The sequence below is a fragment of the Martes martes genome, assembly GCF_963455335.1.
Source record: "Martes martes genome assembly, chromosome: 1".
NCBI lineage: Eukaryota > Metazoa > Chordata > Mammalia > Carnivora > Mustelidae > Martes > Martes martes.
Window position 1 is genome coordinate 79,889,111 of NC_137888.1, and position 17,298 is coordinate 79,906,408.

Consider the following 17,298-nt stretch of genomic DNA (forward strand, 5'->3'; position numbering starts at 1 on the left):
GTTCATTTTTTTAAAGCTCAAAGGGGACACCACTAAATCCTAAGTTCCTGGTGTTTTTATTTCTTTACAGCAATCAGGAGCTGAATATGCTCTGAGCTAGTTGAGCAATGGGATACAGTCCACCCTCCAAAGAACATGGATACTTCCTTTGAAAAGACTAGTTTAAAATATAATATGTATCCAGCACTTGACAGAGTCCCTACCTTTTGGTTTAGCGATCATCTTCTGGAAATATACCATTAAAAAAGTAATTAAAGATACAGTCCAAAATGTATACATAGAAATGTTCACTGCATCATTTCTTATAATACAAAAAAATCAGAACTCTAAATATTCAACTATTGGGTTAGCTTTGCCAGTCATGTAGGTAGTTAACAATCGTGTTTGCAAAGGTTTTGTAAATGAGTGTAGAAAAATGTTCATGATATAATCCTATATGAAAAAAACAGGATATAAAACACCGACTATTGGGCTCCTGGGTGGTTCAGTGGGTTAAGCCTCTGCCTTTGGCTCAGGTCATGATCTCAGGGTCCTGGGATCGAGCCCCGCATAGGGCTCTCTGCTCAGCAGGGAGCCTGCTTCCACCTCTCTCTCCACCTGCCTCTCTGCCTACTTGTGATCTCTGTCTGTCAAAATAAATAATTTTTTTTTAAATCTTAAAAAAAAAACCCAACTATGAAAAACAATATTGCACAGAATATTGGATCCTGGGGTGCCTGAATGGTCATTCAGTTCTCCAACTCTTGATTTTGGCTCAGGTCATGATCTCAGGGTCATGAGATCAAGCCCCAAGTTGGGCTTTGTGCTCAGAGCCAAGTTTGCTTGTCCCTCTTCCTGCAACCCCCACCAAATAAATAAATAAAATCTTAAAAAAAAAAAATCAATGTTTCACCATTAACAGTGATGTTTGTTGTAGATTATTTATAAATATTCTTTACCATATTAAGAAAGTTCCCTTCTATTTCAATTTCTTGAACAGTTTTTTACATAACATTAAACATTTTAACACACTTTCTCTGCATGTGATAAGATCTTTCAGCATTAATGTGTTGTAAATTTACCAAAATCTGGTAAATTTTCTAATGTTAAACCAACCCTGGGATTCCAGGATGAATCCAATTTGTTCACGATGTATTGTCTTTTTAATACATTGACGATTTAGCTTGCTCCTGTTTTATGATTTTTACATGTATGTTCCTAACTTTGGCCTACAATTTCCATTTCTCATATTGTTCTCGACACTTTTGTATTGAGGTTATTACAGCTTTATAACATGGATTTCTAATCCCTAGAAGAATTTATACGAGTTTGAATTTTCTTGAATGTTTGATAGGACTTGCTCATAAACCCATCTCAGGGGGCACCTGGGTGGTTCAGTTGTTAAGTGTCTGGCTTCAGCTCAGGGGTCCTGGGATCAAGCCCCCCATGGGGCGCCCTACTCTGCGGGAAGCCTGCTTCTCCCTCCCAAAATCCCCTTGCTTGTGTTTCCTGTCTATCAAATAAAGAAAAATCTAAAACAAAAACAAAAACAAAAAAACAAACCTCAGTCTAGACCTTCCTTTACAAAGAAATATTTGGCTACTGGTTTGTTTGTTTTTTCAACTGGTTTATTTTATTTAAAATTTCTAGGATTATTAAGCCTTCCTATCTTTTCAAATTTAGTTTTGGTAAGTTTATATTTACCTAGTAATTCATTAATTTTTTCTAAGCTTTCAAATGTTTTGGCATAAATTAATTCACAATACAGTCTTTTTAGTATCTAAAACATCTGTTTTTCCATTCCTAATATTATTTGTACTGTTCTCTTCTATTTAAGTCACTCTCACCATATGTTTATCAACAACATTACTAGCTCTTATGAAGAGCCAAAATTTGTCATTATTGGTCCTCTGTAATAAATAACATGGAAAGTATTACTACTAGTCTTTTCTATTTTCTTTGAATCTCTTTTGCACCCTTTTTGAATCTTCTAACTTCAGAACTTCTAACATTTAGCTAATTTTCAGGTTTTCTTTTCTAATATAAGCACTTATACATGCTTTAGCTGCTTTTCCCAACCCCGAATTTTGACCCATAATATTTTTCTTATCTTCTAGTTAAAAATACTTTCATTTCCATGAAGATTTCTTCTTTGATGAAAAGGTCATTTTGAAGCATTTCTATGATTATTCATAGTTATATTTTTAATCAGTTTCTAGCTTAATTGCATTGTGGGTCACAGATATGGTCTGTATGACACAATTATTTAGTAATTGCTAAGACTTCAGGGTGCCTGGATGGCTCAGCAGGTTAAGTGTCTGCCTTCAGCCCAGGTCATGATCCCTGGGTCCTGGGATTGAGCCCCACATGGGGCTCTCTGCTCAGTGGGAATCTGCTTCTCCCTCTCCCTGGGGCTCCCTCTGCTTGTACTCTCTCTCTCTCTGGCAAGTAAATAAATTAAATCTTTAAAAAATTGTAATTGTACAATTTAAACAATTGTAAGACTTGCCTGGTAACAAAGTTTGAATGTTTTTTTATAAATGTTCTAAGTGTATTTGGAAAAAATGCATAGTCTGCAGTTCTGAGATAGTGATTTTCATGCCTATCACCTCAAACTTATTCAAACTCTACTGCTTAAATCTTCTATATGATCACAGATCTCTTCCCCCACTTTATCAAGTACTGAGGAAATAGATTAAAATCTCACTAGTAACACAGTTGGCCCCTCAATAATGTGGGGACAGGGATGTCAACATCGAACACAGTTGAAAATCCACATATAACCTTTGACTCCCCCAAAAACTAACAGCCTGCTGCTGACCAGTAGCCTTATGCATAATATAAAGAGGCGATTAATACATATTTCATGTTGGGGCGCCTGAGTGGCTCAGTGGGTTAAAGCCTCTGCCTTCGGTTCAGGTCATGATCCCAGAGTCCTGGGATTGAGCCCGGCATCGGGCTCTCTGCTCCGCGGGGAGCCTGCTTCCCCACGCCTGCCTCTCTGCCTACTTGTGATCTCTGTGAAATAAATAAATAAAATCATTAAAAAAATACATATTTCACGTTATATGTATTACATACTGTATTCTTATAATAAAGTAAGCTAGAGAAAACAAAGTGTTAATAAAATCATAGGAAAAAATATATTTACAATATTGCACTTATTGAAAAAAATCCATGTATAATCGACCTGTGTGGTTGAAACCTATGTTATTCAAGGGTCAAATGTATACGTTTCTCATTATGGTCTTATATATTATATTGAGCGATTCAGTTCATCATTCTGTGCTCAAGAGAGTCAGTCAGTCAGAGAAAGACATATATAATTTCACTCATATGATATGTGGAATTTAAGAAACAAAACAAACAAAGGGGAAAAAAAGAGAGAAACCAAGACAAACCAAGAAACAGACTCAACTCTAGAGAACAAAGTGATGGCTACCAGAGGGGAGGTGGGTGGGGATGGGTGAAATAGGTGATGGGGATTCAGGGTACACTTACCACGACAACACTAATATATGGAATTGCTTAGATTGTACACCTGAAACTAACTTAACACCTTATGCTAACTATATAGATTAAAATAAATTTTGTTAAAAAGTTCATCATTCTGATGAGTTGAAACTTTTAACCATTATAACCATTTTTTTTTCTAAAAATGTTTTTTCAGCATTTAAAGTCTATTTTGCCCAATGTCAATACTGCAGACTTTCTTTGGGGTTTTTTTGTTTGTTTCTTTTTAGATTTTATTTATTTGAGAGAGAGACAGTGAAAGAGAGCATGAGAGAGGAGAAGCAGACTCCCCGTGGAGCTGGGAGCCCGATGCAGGACTCGATCCTGGTATTCCGGGATCATGACCTGAGCTGAAGGCAGTTGCTTAACCAATTGATCCACCCAGGTGCCCCTTTCTTTTGGTTTTTAATCTAAAGTCTATCTTACCCAATGTCAATACAGCAGGCTTTCCTCTGGTTTTTAATCATCCATTTATTGTTCTCTATTCTTTTACTTTTAACTTCTCTGTATCCTTATGTTTCAGACATGTCTTTTATAAACAGCAAAGAGCTGAATTCATTTTTCATCCAGTGTAAAAATCTTTGGTTCCTTCAGTTTATCATTACTGATAACATTCGTTATTTATTTCTATATCTTGTTTTGTACTTGCTATTTGTCTTATTCTGTTTCTTTTCTCAGCTTTTTTGACTTCAAGATTTATTTTTCTCATTTCAATCTTCCCCATTAGCTAGAAAGTTGTTCCGTCATTTTTAGTGGTTGCTTCAGAAATGTTAACATACACACTTCACTAACCAAAATCTACATTTAACCAGTATCTTTGACTTCCTCCCAAACTATGCAGGAACTTTATAAGATATTAACTCCTTTTACTTCCCCAACTTTTATCATTTTCTTTTTGTTTATTTATTTGACAGAGAGAAAGAGAACACAAGCAGGCGGAATGGTAAAGGGAGAAACAGGCTTCCGGCCGACCAGGGGGGAAATGTGGGGCTGGATCCCAGGATGCCGGGATCAGGACAATGACTGAGCCACCCAGGCACCCTCATTTGTTTTATCTAGTTCCCACTGAGGACATTATTATTATTTTATCTAATGAGTATGTGCTTTAACTTATAAATTTTTCCCTTTTTTTTGCTCTTCATTACTTTTTGTTTCTGAGGCCATCCATCTGGAAATAATTTTCCTCTGCCTGAAGTGTACCCTTTTAGTGATAATCTGCACAACAAAATCTAGGTTTTTGTGAAGTCTGCAAAGTCTCTGCTCTCATTTTTTAAAGACATTTTTAATGGAAATAAAATTCTAAACAGTTAATTCTTGTCAGTACAAGAAAGATAATATTTTATTCTCTTCTATCTTCTGTTTTTGCATTATCAGGATAATTTATCATGTCTTTTTTTTTTAATATTTTATTTATCTGAAAGAGAGAGAGAGAGAGCATAAGGAGGGTGAGCAGCAGAAGGAAAGGGAGAAGCGGGCTTCCCGCTGAGCAGAGAGCCCGATGTGGGGCTCCATCCCAGGACCCTGGGATCATGACGTGAGCTGAAGGATATGTGTCAGGGACTGAGCCACCCAGGCGCCCCTTATCATGTCTCTAAAGATAAACTGCCTCTCCCTTCTGACCTTAAGATCTTCTCTATTTTCTGTGTTCTATCATTTAATTATATTTTATCTATGTGTGGAAGTCTTTTTACTCATGACTGGGATCCATGTGACCTCATGAATTATGGGCAGTTAAGGTTTTTCTTGGTCCTTGAAAAGTCCTGGGCATTATCTTTTAAATGTTGCCTCCTCTCATTTTCTCTCTTCTCTTTCTGAAACTATAAACATACGTGGTATCTGAATTATCCAACTTCCACATTGATTAACCTTTCTTTCGGGTTTTTCATCACTTTGCTTCTCTGTGTTGCCACTGGAAATTTTCTTCAGATGGATCATTCCATTAACTATTTCCCTATTTGGCTTGGACTAACCTGTTGTTAAACCTATTCACTGAGTTCTGGTTTTCAGTGATTCTGTCTTTATTTTTTCAAGCTCTCCATGGTTTCCAAATAGGTTGGTTCATCTTTACAGTTTCTTATTTTTCAGCTCACATCTTGTTTTCAGTCTTTTTTTTTTTAACTATGAAATGCTTATTTTTGTTCAAATTGTACTGATGGGGATTCTCTGACGTGTAGGACAAAAATAGATTCCTCCAAAAGAAAGGTGGAAATTGGCTTTTGCACAGTACCAGGGACACTTGCAATGTAGGAATTTTTTTTTTCAAGAAGGCTCCATGCCCAACATGGGGCTTGAACTCACAGCCCTGAGATTAAGAGTCTCACACTCTACCGACTGAGCCAGCCAGTAGGCCTGTAGGAATTCCTTTTTTTTTTTTTTTAATTTTTTAAAGGTTTTTTTATTTATTTATTTGACAGAGAGGGAGACAGAGAGAGGAAACACAAGCAGGGGGAGGGGGAATGGGAGAGGGAGAAGCAGGCTCCCCCCTGAGCAGGGAGCCCAATGCGGGGCTTGATCCCACGACCCAGGGAACATGACCTGAGCCGAAGGCAGATGCTTAACGAATGAGCCACCCAGGCGCCCTAGGAACTACTTTAAATAAATTTTCATCTTGAAGTTTTTCTGACCATCTAGTTATTGTATTCTACATACACATCTGTATTGGAGCTAGTTTAGGTTCACAAATTCTTGGGACCAAATAACAAGCATTTGTTCAGAACAACAGTTTTTGAGAGGTGACTTTTCTTACAGTCTTAAACAGTTTTTAGGAGAGAGGAGTTTTGATTTTTCATTCTACTTCACCCTTATATTGAGGGAGAAGCCTTCTGAAGTCCCAGCTTTATAACCAAAGGGTCCCACTCAGATGTCTTACCTAGTCTCTTATCCCTTTTGTCCTCAAGACCATGAAAAAAAGAAGTACAAGTTAAACTGGTTTGGCAAATGCCCTCAAGGAAAAAGCCGACTTCATTGCAACAGATCCCTTCTCACTTAGCTTTTGGCCTGATTATTCATTACTTTCACACTGGTTCATTGCATTTAATATTCTATTGTATCCAGCATCTTTAAATTATTTCAGCCAGAGTGCTGGTAAACTATGTTGCTAGAAACAGAACTCAACCCTGGGAATTCACATTTAAAGGCACAGAGCCTTGGAGTCTGACAGCCAAATCAGGAAGATCTAGCCCAAAAATGAACCAGTTCAGTGCCTGTCACTTTGTAATAACTGCTGGTATTTTAGCACTTAGTATGTGCCAGGTATTGTGGTAAATATTTGTATTATTTTATTTAATTCTTATAATGATCCTAAGGGTCCATTTTACAGAACCACAGGGATATTAAGTAATTACCTAAGGCCCACAGCTATCAAGTGACAACACTGGGATTTTAAACTCAAAAAAGTCTAACTCCAAAGATTACACTTTTTTTCCCCCGAAGATTGCACTCTTAAGATCCATACAATTTTACTTCTCAATAAATAACGTAAGAGAGGGAAAGACAGAAAGATAGAGAGATCACGCACTACTTGGTACCACAGAGTCACTAACAAAAGGCAGGCTTTCCTATTTTCAACGCTCTCTACCTCCCTATGCTCAGGTCAGGGCTGGCAAATTTCCATCTTTTTTTTTTTTTTTAAAGATCTTATGTATTTTTTTTAAGATTTTATTTATTTATTTGACAGACAGAGATTACAAGTAGGCAGAGAGGCAGGCAGAGAGAGAGAGGAGGAAGCAGGCTCCCTGCTGAGCAGAGAACCCCATGCGGGGCTCGATCCCAGGACCCTGGGATCACGACCTGAGCTGAAGGCAGAGGCTTTAACCCACTGAGCCACCCAGGCACCCCAAAGATCTTACGTATTTATTTGACAGAGATAGCAAACACAGCAGGTAGAGCAGCAGGCAGAGAGAGGGAGAAGCAAGCTCCCCGCTCAACGGAGAGCCCAACTCAGGGCTCCATTCCAGGACCCTGGGATCATGACCTGAGCCAAAGGCAGACACTTAATGACTGAGCTATCCGGGGATCCCAAGATCAGAAATTATAAAAAGAAATATAAAAAGTCCTCAAAGCAATATTACAAAAGGAGATAGGATATTAAACCTGAGTTGGTCATAAGAACCATCAAGTTCAAGAGATCATAAAAAAATCTAGTCAAATATTTTTAAGTTGTGGAAAATCAGCTTTGTTTTTCATGGGCTGAAATATTAATTCTTAAGAACCTCTGGTGAGGGGCGCCTGGGTGGCTCAGTGGGTTAAAGCCTCTGCTTTCGGCTCAGGTCATGATCCCAGGGTCCTGGGATCGAGCCCCGCATCAGGCTCTCTGCTCAGCAGGGAGTCTGCTTCCTCCTCTCTCTCTGCCTGCCTCTCTGCCTACTTGTGATCTCTGTCTGTCAAATAAATAAAATAAAATCTTTTTTTTTTTTAAAAAAAGAACCTCTGGTGGGATGGGGAGGTGGCTCAGTCGGTTAAGCACCAGGACTCTTGATTTAGGTTCAAGTCAACCTCAGGGTCATGGGCACAAATGCCAATGATCGAATCCGCACTCAGCTGAGGAAAGGGGCTCTGCTTGGGATTTTCTCCTTCTCCCTCTATTCCTCCCCCACTCATGTACATGCATGTGTGCATCCTCTCTCTCTATCTAAAATAAATAAATCTGGGACACCTGGGTGACTCAGTCAGTTAAGCTGCTGCCTTTGGCTCAGGTCATGATTCCAGGGTCCTGGGATGGAGGCTGCTTCTCTCTTCGACTCTGCCTGCTTGTGCGCTTTCTCTCTCTCTCTCTGACAAATAAATAAAATCTTAAAAAAATAATAAAAGGTCAATGTTATAAATAAATAAATAAATCTTTTTTAAATTTTATTTTTTTATTTATTTTCTTTTAGAGAGAGAGTGTGCATAAGCAGGGAGGGAGAGTGGGAGAGAGAGAGAGAATCCCACAACCCTGAGATCACAAGCAAAGATGAAATCAAACGTCAGTCACTCAAACAGTGAGCCACCCAGGCACTGGAGTAAATAAATATTTTAAAAATAAAAATGGCAGCTCTGGAAAAAATAGGAGGCTAGTGAAGTTACTACAAGTTAAATATATCCACTGAACTTCACATTAACTGATCTTTTCAAGCTTGCAAGTTCTTCATTCTTTTTAAATCTAACTAATAACCAACTTGTCTGAAGTTGTCCTCTAAAGAAAAGTGTTATAGAAAACATTACTGAGAAACATGGGGAAATAAAACTAAACAGTATTATAAAATTCCTCAAGTGAAATTTATCATGTGGATTTTGGTGGGTTTTTTCTTAAACCACTACAAAAAAGATTAAAGATAACATAACTAACTCCTGGTTATTTGTCACTGGCCTATATGTTTTCAGTTATTCTCTTGCATAGTTTCCTCCCCTTGGAATACCTACTATGGTCACTTTAAAATCATGGGAACTGGAGTGGGGATACAATATCCTAGTGGCTGGGTCTTGTTCACAGCTGCCCGCAGAATCTTCCATTATTCCATGAGAATCTCATCTCCATTCAAGGAAGAGAAGGATCTCCTGAGTATCCAAGCAAACAGCATCAGAATCCACTGAAGTCTGAATGTCCAACATTTCATCTTTTCCTTCAGTGATGCTAGGAGACAAGAACCTATGTCCCCACAAAGGATAGTAAAGAATTCAAGTTAGCTTTGATTCCAAGGACTAGAACCAAGCAGGGCCACAGCCAACAATGTTCATACCATTCTGCCAGCATGTATGCCAGGAGGTGCTTTCAGGTATCAAGGAATAACTCTTGGGACACCTGGGTGGCTCAGTTGGTTAAGCATCTGCCTTCAGCTCAGGTCATGATCCCAGAGTCTTGGGATGGAGTCTCGCATCAGGCTTCTTGCTCAGAGGCCTGCTTCTCCCTTTCCCTCTGCTCCTCCCCCTGCTCCCCCTGCTGTGCTCTCTCTCACACTCTCTCTCTCTGACAAATAAATAAATAACATCTTGAAAAAAAGGAAAAAAAGAAAAACTCTCCTAGTCCTAGAGAGATAAATGTTGAGATTTGAAAGTAAGGTGTAAAACGCAACTAAATGCACATTATCTAAGAAAGTTAAGTGTGCTGGCCCTGTTCTACCAAGCAGTGATAAAAAAAGCTATTCGTTTCTTTTTCAAAGTTGATGTTTTGACCCCTACTGGAAAAAAATGAAGTGACACCTTTTGCTGTGACACTCTGCTCACCCAGAAGTAAGAGAAAAGCAAGTTTCATCTATACCAAGATACTAATTTTTACCTATCAGATTAGCAAAAATCAACAGTTTGGTGACAAACTGTGTTGATAAGAGTGTGGGGATACTGTTACTGTAATACATTTCTGATAGGAGTAAAAAACACAAATTCTATGGAGGCCAATTTGGCAATATTTATCAAAATTACAAGTGTATATACTTTTAACCTAGCAATTCTACTTCCAAGTGGAATTATACTAAGCTGTACTTAGACAGGTGTAATACGGTATATATTGAAGGTTAATCATTGCAACACTGTTTTCAAAATATCAGAAGCAACCTAACTGACCATTAATCTGGGTTAAAGTTTAGTACATCCAGAGGTCCCTGGCTGGCTCAGTCCATAGAGCATGTGATTTTTTACCTCAAGGCTGTGAGTTCAAGCCCCATACTGGGTATAGAGATTACTTAAAAATAAAATATTAAAGGGGCGCCTGGGTGGCTCAGTTGGTTATGCAACAGCCTTTAGCTCAGGTCATGATCCCGGACTCCCGAGATCGAGTCCCGCATTGGGGACCCAGCTCCACGGGAGTCTGCTTCTCCCTCTGACCTCCTCCCCTCTCATGCTCTCTCTCACTGTCTCTCTCTCAAATAAATATTAAATAAAATCTTTTAAAAAGATAATAAAATATTTTTTAAAAATTTCAGCACACCTATTTGGTGGAAAATATGCAGCCATTAAAAAAATTAAAGAACCCAGAAGATCCAACACAATATTGAAAAAGAACAAATTTGGAAGACTGACACTATTCAACTTCAAGACATACTCTAAAGCTACAACAATTAAGAAAAACTGCCTGGTATTGGCAAAATAAATAAACAAATAAATAGATCAATTAAAAGAACAGACAGTGCAGCAATAGACCTACATAAATAGAATCACCTGATTGGGGCACCTGGATGGCTCAGTCAGTAGAGCATGTGACTCTTGACCTTGGGGTCACGCATTCAAGCCCCACATTGGGTATAAAGCTCACCAAAGGGAAAAAAAACAGAATCAACTGATTTTTGACAAAGAACAAAGGCAATGCCATGGAGCAAAACCAGTCTTTGCAACAAATGGTGCTGGAACAACTGGACATCCACATCCCAAAAAAATGAACCCAGACACAGACCTTAAATCCTTCACAAACATTAACCCAAAATGAATCACAGATCTGAATGCAAAATCCAAAACTATAAACTCCTAGAAGATAACAAGGAGAAAACTCAGATGACCTTGAGTGTGGCAATGACATTTTAGATACAACAGCAAAAGCACTGACCATGAAAGAATGAATTGATAAGCTGGACTTCATTAAAATTAAAAACTTCTGCTTTGTGAAACACAGTAATAAGAGAATGAGAAGACAGGGGCGCCTGGGTGGCTCAGTGGGTTAAGCCGCTGCCTTCGGCTCGGGTCATGATCTCAGGGTCCTGGGATCGAGTCCCATATCGGGCTCTCTGCTCAGCAGGGAGCCTGCTTCCCTCTCTCTCTCTTTGCCTGCCTATCTGCCTACTTGTGATCTCTCTCTGTCAAATAAATAAATAAATAAAATCTTTAAAAAAAAAAAAAAAAGAGAATGAGAAGACAAACCACAAGACTGGGAGAAAATATTTGTAAAAGGCACTGAAAAAGGATTGCTATCCATAATACACAAAAAACTCAAAACACAACAAGAAAATACTCCAATTAAAAATACTCCAATTAAAAATTACGATCTCCAAAGATCGTAACGGGCCCCAGCCAAAGATGATATACAGATGGCAAATAGGCATATGAAAAGATGATCCCCATATGTCATCCAGGAAATGAAAATTAAAATAATGATGAGATACCACCAAATAACTATTAGAGGGGTCAAAATCCAGAACACTGACAGCACCAAATGCTGGCAAGGATGTGGAACAGAGATGCCTGGTTGGCTCAGCGGGTTAAGCATTTGCCTTCAGCTCAGGTCATAAACCCAGGGTCCTGGGATGGAGTCCGCCATCTGCATCTAGCTCCTTGCTCAGTGGGGAGCCTGCTCCTCCCTCTGCCTGCAGCTCCTCCCGCTTGTGTGTGTGCACACGCACTCTCTCTCTCTCTCTCTCTCCAAATAAAATAAAAAAAAAAACAAAAAACAAAAAGTTACGTTCACAGAAAAATCTGCACATATAAATCTGCATGTATTTGTATGTATTCATAAATGCCAGCTGTATTCATAACTGCCAAAACCTGGAAGCAACCAAGATGTCCTTCAGCAGGTAAATGCGTAAATAAACTGTGGTACATTCAGACAATGCAATATTATTTGGTGCTAACATGAAATGAGCTGTCAAGCCATGAAAAAATGTGGAGGAACCTTAAATGCATATTACTTAGTAAAAATGTCAATCTGAAAAGGCTACATTTTATAGGATTTCAACCATATGACATTCTGAAAAAGATAAAACAGTGAAAAAAATCAGATCAGTGGTTGCCAGAAGTGGAAGGGTGGGGGAAGAGATGAGTAGGCAGAGCACAGGATTTTTACAGTAGTAAAATATTCTGTATAAAACCATAATGATGGGTACATGTCATTATCCCTTTGTCCAAACCCCTAAGATTTACAACACCAAAAGTGAATTGTAAGGTAAGCCATGAACTTTAGGTGATAATGATGTGTCAATATAGGTTCATCAGTTGTAACAAATGTACCACACTGGTGGGGAATGCTGATAATGGGGGAGGGAGTGCCCATGCGGGGACAGGGAGTACGTGAGAAATCTCTGTACCTTCCCCTCAATTTTGCTATGAACTAAAAACTGCTCTAAAGAATTTTTTTTTTTTTTAAAGAATTAAGAGGGGCGCCTGGGTGGCTCAGTCGGTTAAGCAGTTGCCTTCAGCTCAGGTCATGATCCCAGGGTCCTGGGGTCGAGCCCCGCTTTGGACTCCCTGCTCACTGGAGAGTCTGCTTCTCCCTCTCCCTCTGCCTGCTGTTCTGCCTACTTGTGCTCTCTCTGTCAAATAAATAAATAAAATCTTTTAAACAATAAAGAATTAAGAAGATCTATAGGCTGATATAAAATGATAAACTACATTGTTACAAGAAAAAATGCAGAATTATGTGACTAGTGTACTATTATTTTTAAAAGGAGGGAAAAATTGCATCCATATATATTTGCATATAGAGTAGTTCCCTCCTTAGCCACACAAAAGATGTTCCAACACCCCCAGTGGATGCCTGAAATGGTGAATATACCTACTATGAACTCTATACCTACAATGTTTTTTCTCCAATATGTACCTATGATAAAGCTTAATATATAAATTAAGCACAGTAAGAAACTAACAACAATAAAGTGTAACAATTATGAGAATATACTGTAATGAAAGTTATGTATGTAAGACACGTAGTCTCTCTGAAAATATCTTGTCCTGTACTCACCTTCTTGTGATGATGTGAGAGGACAAATGTCTACGTGAGGAGACGAAGAGAGGTGAGTGATGTGACAAAGCCTTGAGCTGTGAGTCACCTCTGACCAACAGCAGAATCTCCTGTTTCCAGTTACTGAAGCTGCAGAAACCGCAGACAGGAGGGACAACTCTATGTTTTATATATATATAATTACACATATGTGTCGTTTTGAAAAAAATATACAAGAAATGAGTAATACTGTTGATCTATTAGAGAATCAGCTGGATGGCTAAGGGACAGAAATGAGAGAGAATTTTCGCCAAATACCATTTTAAGTTTTTTAAATTGTTAAGCATAAAAACATATGATCTACTCAGTCTAATAAATAAAAAGTAACATAGCAAAGACAACTTGGGAGGAAAGGGGGGCACCTGGGTGGCCCAGTTGGTTGAGCAGCTGATTCTTGATTTCAGCTCGGATCATGATCTCGGGGTCATGAGATCAAGGGCCTCTGGGCTCAGCGGAGAATCTGCTTCAGATTCTCTCTGCCACCCCCTTTTCCCTCTCTAACATAAATAAATAGATAAAATCTTTATAAAGAAAAAAGAAGAATTTTGTGGGGGGTGCCTGGATGACTTAGTCTGTTGGGTGTCTGCGTCTTGATCTCAGTTCAGGTCTTGATCTTGGGGTGATGAGTTCAAGCCCTGTGCTACGCTCCAGGACTGGGTGTGGTGCCTACTAAAAAAAAGAGAAAAAAGGAAAAAGAAAAATAGTTAACTTTTTTTTCTTTTTTAAAGATTTTATTTATTTATTTGACAGAGAGAGACAATGAGAGAAGGAATACAAGCAGGGGGAGTGGGAGAAGGAAGAAGCAGTCTTCTCACCAAGTGGGAGCCTGATGTGGGGCTCAGTCCCAGGACCCTGGGATCATGACCTGAGCCAAAGGCAGATGCTTTAACAACTGAGCCACCAGGTGCCCCGAAAAATAGTTAAATTAAAAAAAAAAAAAAAAAAAAGGAAAGAAAGGGAAGAATTTTGTAAGCAGATATATAATTTTTTACTTCACCAAATTGAGAGGAGAAATTTAAGAATGTTTTGAGAACTGGTCTTGACTTGAGTTTTTGCTTTTGACTGAAACTTGGACACTAAATAGTAGTTTTCACATTTCTCTTTTGACAAGCGAAAAAGAAGTTTGTATACAGTTTGTGTTCACTCTCTTCCAAGACTGTATTTTAATGACTTACCCAGTAAACAGAAAAATACTTCCAATTTACAACCCATTTAAAACAAACAAACAAAAAAAAGCTATGGTTCAGAATAAAACATTTGTACACAAGTTTTTTTTTTTTCTTTTTCAATCGGAGAAGAAATGATTTCTCTGACATTCACATTCAGACACTACTCAGGAAAAGAAAAAATAATAATAATAATCACACTGCAGGGATTCCTCTATGAGAGAAAACAATGGGGTAAGGGGTAGAGGGTACTTTCCAGCTTTTGCTCCATCAACACACTGCGAGCAGAAGATAGGTTTAGTTGCTCAGGAATGGGACAAGTTTGATTCCCACTGGCCCACTGAATCTGGCCGCAGCCAATAGGTGATGTTTTATGAGAGGGAAGAAAACTACAGAAAGAAAGAAATATAAAAGTAAAAAAAAAAAAAACAAAAAAACAACTTCCTCAGCCCTGTTATTGAAATCCAAAAGAGCTTAAGGAAAACTACTTTGAAAAATTACTAAATGCGGGTGCTTGGGTGGCTCAGTCATTAAACGTCTGCCTTCAGCTCAGGTCATGATCCCAGGGTCCTGGATCGAGCCCCACATGGGCTTCCTGATGAGTGGGAAGCCTGCTTCTCCCTCTCCTGCTCCCCCAGCTTGTGTTCCTTCTCTTGCTGTCTCTCTCTGTCAAATAAATAAATAAAATATTTTTTTAAAAAATACTAGGGAGCCTGCGTGGTTCAGTTGGTAAGCATCTGCCTTCAGCTCAGGTCATGATCTGGGGGTCCTGGGATGGAGTCCTGCATTGGGCTCCCTGCTCAGCCAGAAGCCTGCTTCTCCCTCTCCCACAACCCCTGCTTTTATTCCCTCTCGCTGTCTTTCTCTGTCAAATAAAATAAAATCTTTTAAAAAAAAATACTAAATGTAAACTTCGGTGAGATTTAAAAAGATGGTAAGAAAGCATACAAATCAAAACCACAAGGTATCACACCACACCTGTCAGAATGGCTAAAATCAAAAACATAAGAAAGACAAGCATTGGCAAGGATGTAGAGAAAAAGAAACTCTTGTATACTGTTGGTGGGAATGCAACAAGTGCAGCCAATGTAGAAAACAGTATGGAGATTCCTCAAAAAATTACAAACAGAATTACCATACGATCCGGTACTTCCACTACTGGGGATTTACACAAAGAAGACAAAAACACAAATTTGAAAATATATACACACTGCTATGTTTATTGCAGCATTATTTACACCAGCCAAATTATAGAAACAACCCATAAAGAAGATGTGGTATCTATATACACAATGGAATATTACTCTCGTATTAAAAAAGGATGAATCTTGCCATTTGCACCAACAAGGATGGATCTAGGGCATAATGCTAAGTGCAAAAAGTCAAAGAAACACAAATACCATATGATTTCACTCATATGTAGAATTTAAGAAACAAAACAAACAAAGAAAAGGAAAAAAGACAAACTAAAAAGCAGACTCTTAAGTAAAGAGAATAAACTAGTGGTTACCAGAAGGGAGGTAGGTGGGGGGATGAGTGAATTAGATGAAGGCGATTTAGAGTACACTTATCAGGATGAGCACTGAGTAATGTACAGAATTGTTGAATCACTATATTATACACCTGAAATTAATACAGCACTATATGCTAATTATACTGGAATTAAAAAAAAAAAAAAAGATAGTAAGAAAGTTGTTTTTCTTTAAAATTTCATCCCAGTCTCCTACTTCTACAACTTAGGAGTCAAGGTGTGATTACTTATTTATTTCTTTATTATTAAAACCCAAGTGTCCTTTTTTTTTTTTTTACTTTTAGTTAAGTTTAAGTCTCAAAATTCAAAAGGCACAAAAGGGTATACAATAATAGTTAACCTCATATCTGTCTCCCAACAACCAACATTATTAGTTTCTTGTATATTCTTCCAAAGATATTCTATATGCATACAAGGAAACCCTCCCCCACCTTTTTTTTCCCTCAACTTTTCCTTTCCTATTCTTTTATACAAATGGTTGTGTGGAATCAACTCTTGTGTCTCTGTCAAATAAATAAAAGAAAATCTTTTAAAAAAAATCAAGGGATCTTTACATAATTTTAACTCCTTATATGAACACATATTACTCTTTTCTATAAAGAAATCTCTTTTAAAAAGATAAGTTTCGGGACGCCTGGGTGGCTCAGTTGGTTAAGCTGCTGCCTTCGGCCCAGGTCATGATCCCAGGGTTCTGGGATCAAGTCCCACATTGGGCTCCTTGCTCTGCAGGGAGCCTGCTTCTCTCTCTGCCTCTGCCTGACACTCTGCCTGTGTGCTCTCGTTCTTTCTCTCTCTCTGACAAATAAATAAATAACATCTTTAAAAAATAAAAAAAGTAAAAAGATACGTTTCTTTTCAATATCTCCCATATCACTCAAAGGTAAGAAAAAGTTGTTAGGAAGAAAAAAAAAGGGGGGGGGGTGGTGCCTGCATGGCTCACTCCCTTAAGCATCTGCCTTGGGCTCGGGTCCTGATCTGGATCAAGCCCCACCTCAGAATCCCTGCTCTGCAGGGAGTCTGCTTCTCCCCCTGCTTGGGCTCCCTCTCAAATAAATAAATAAAATCTTTTTTTAAAAAATGATCTAGAGAACAAAATTGCATACAATTACATGACAAATCAACTCACTGAATTTCTGGTCCAGTATTCTGATTCCTGCCAAGGGTAGTTTTGCAGAGGTAACATTAACACCCCATGGAGACCTGTTCCACTGTCCAGTCCAGAGGCACCTTCAATGAAACTGAAGAGGGAGGGAAAAGGAAGTAGGAAGCTAAATTTGAATGTTTGGTTCTCATGGATTAGCAACAAGGAAGTGAAGGCAGATGAAAAGAAACCAGGATTGCCTCAGATCAGTTAATTAGTAACCTACATATGCCAGCACTAAACTAGATCCTTCTGCCTTTCGGTGGGAATTGATTGTTCATTGGCACCTGAA

General features: G+C 38.5%; 1 protein-coding gene across 1 annotated transcript in view; it reads right to left on the reverse strand.

The window, feature by feature from the left end:
* PLCH1 (phospholipase C eta 1) overlaps nt 1-17,057 on the reverse strand; it is a gene marked incomplete at its 5' end in the record, with an annotated part of 214,263 nt that extends 197,206 nt beyond the window's left edge. Inside the window, one exon of the mRNA XM_080821571.1 lies at nt 16,992-17,057. The remainder of the gene's footprint in view (nt 1-16,991) is intronic.
* Nucleotides 17,058-17,298: the final 241 nt, after the last annotated feature.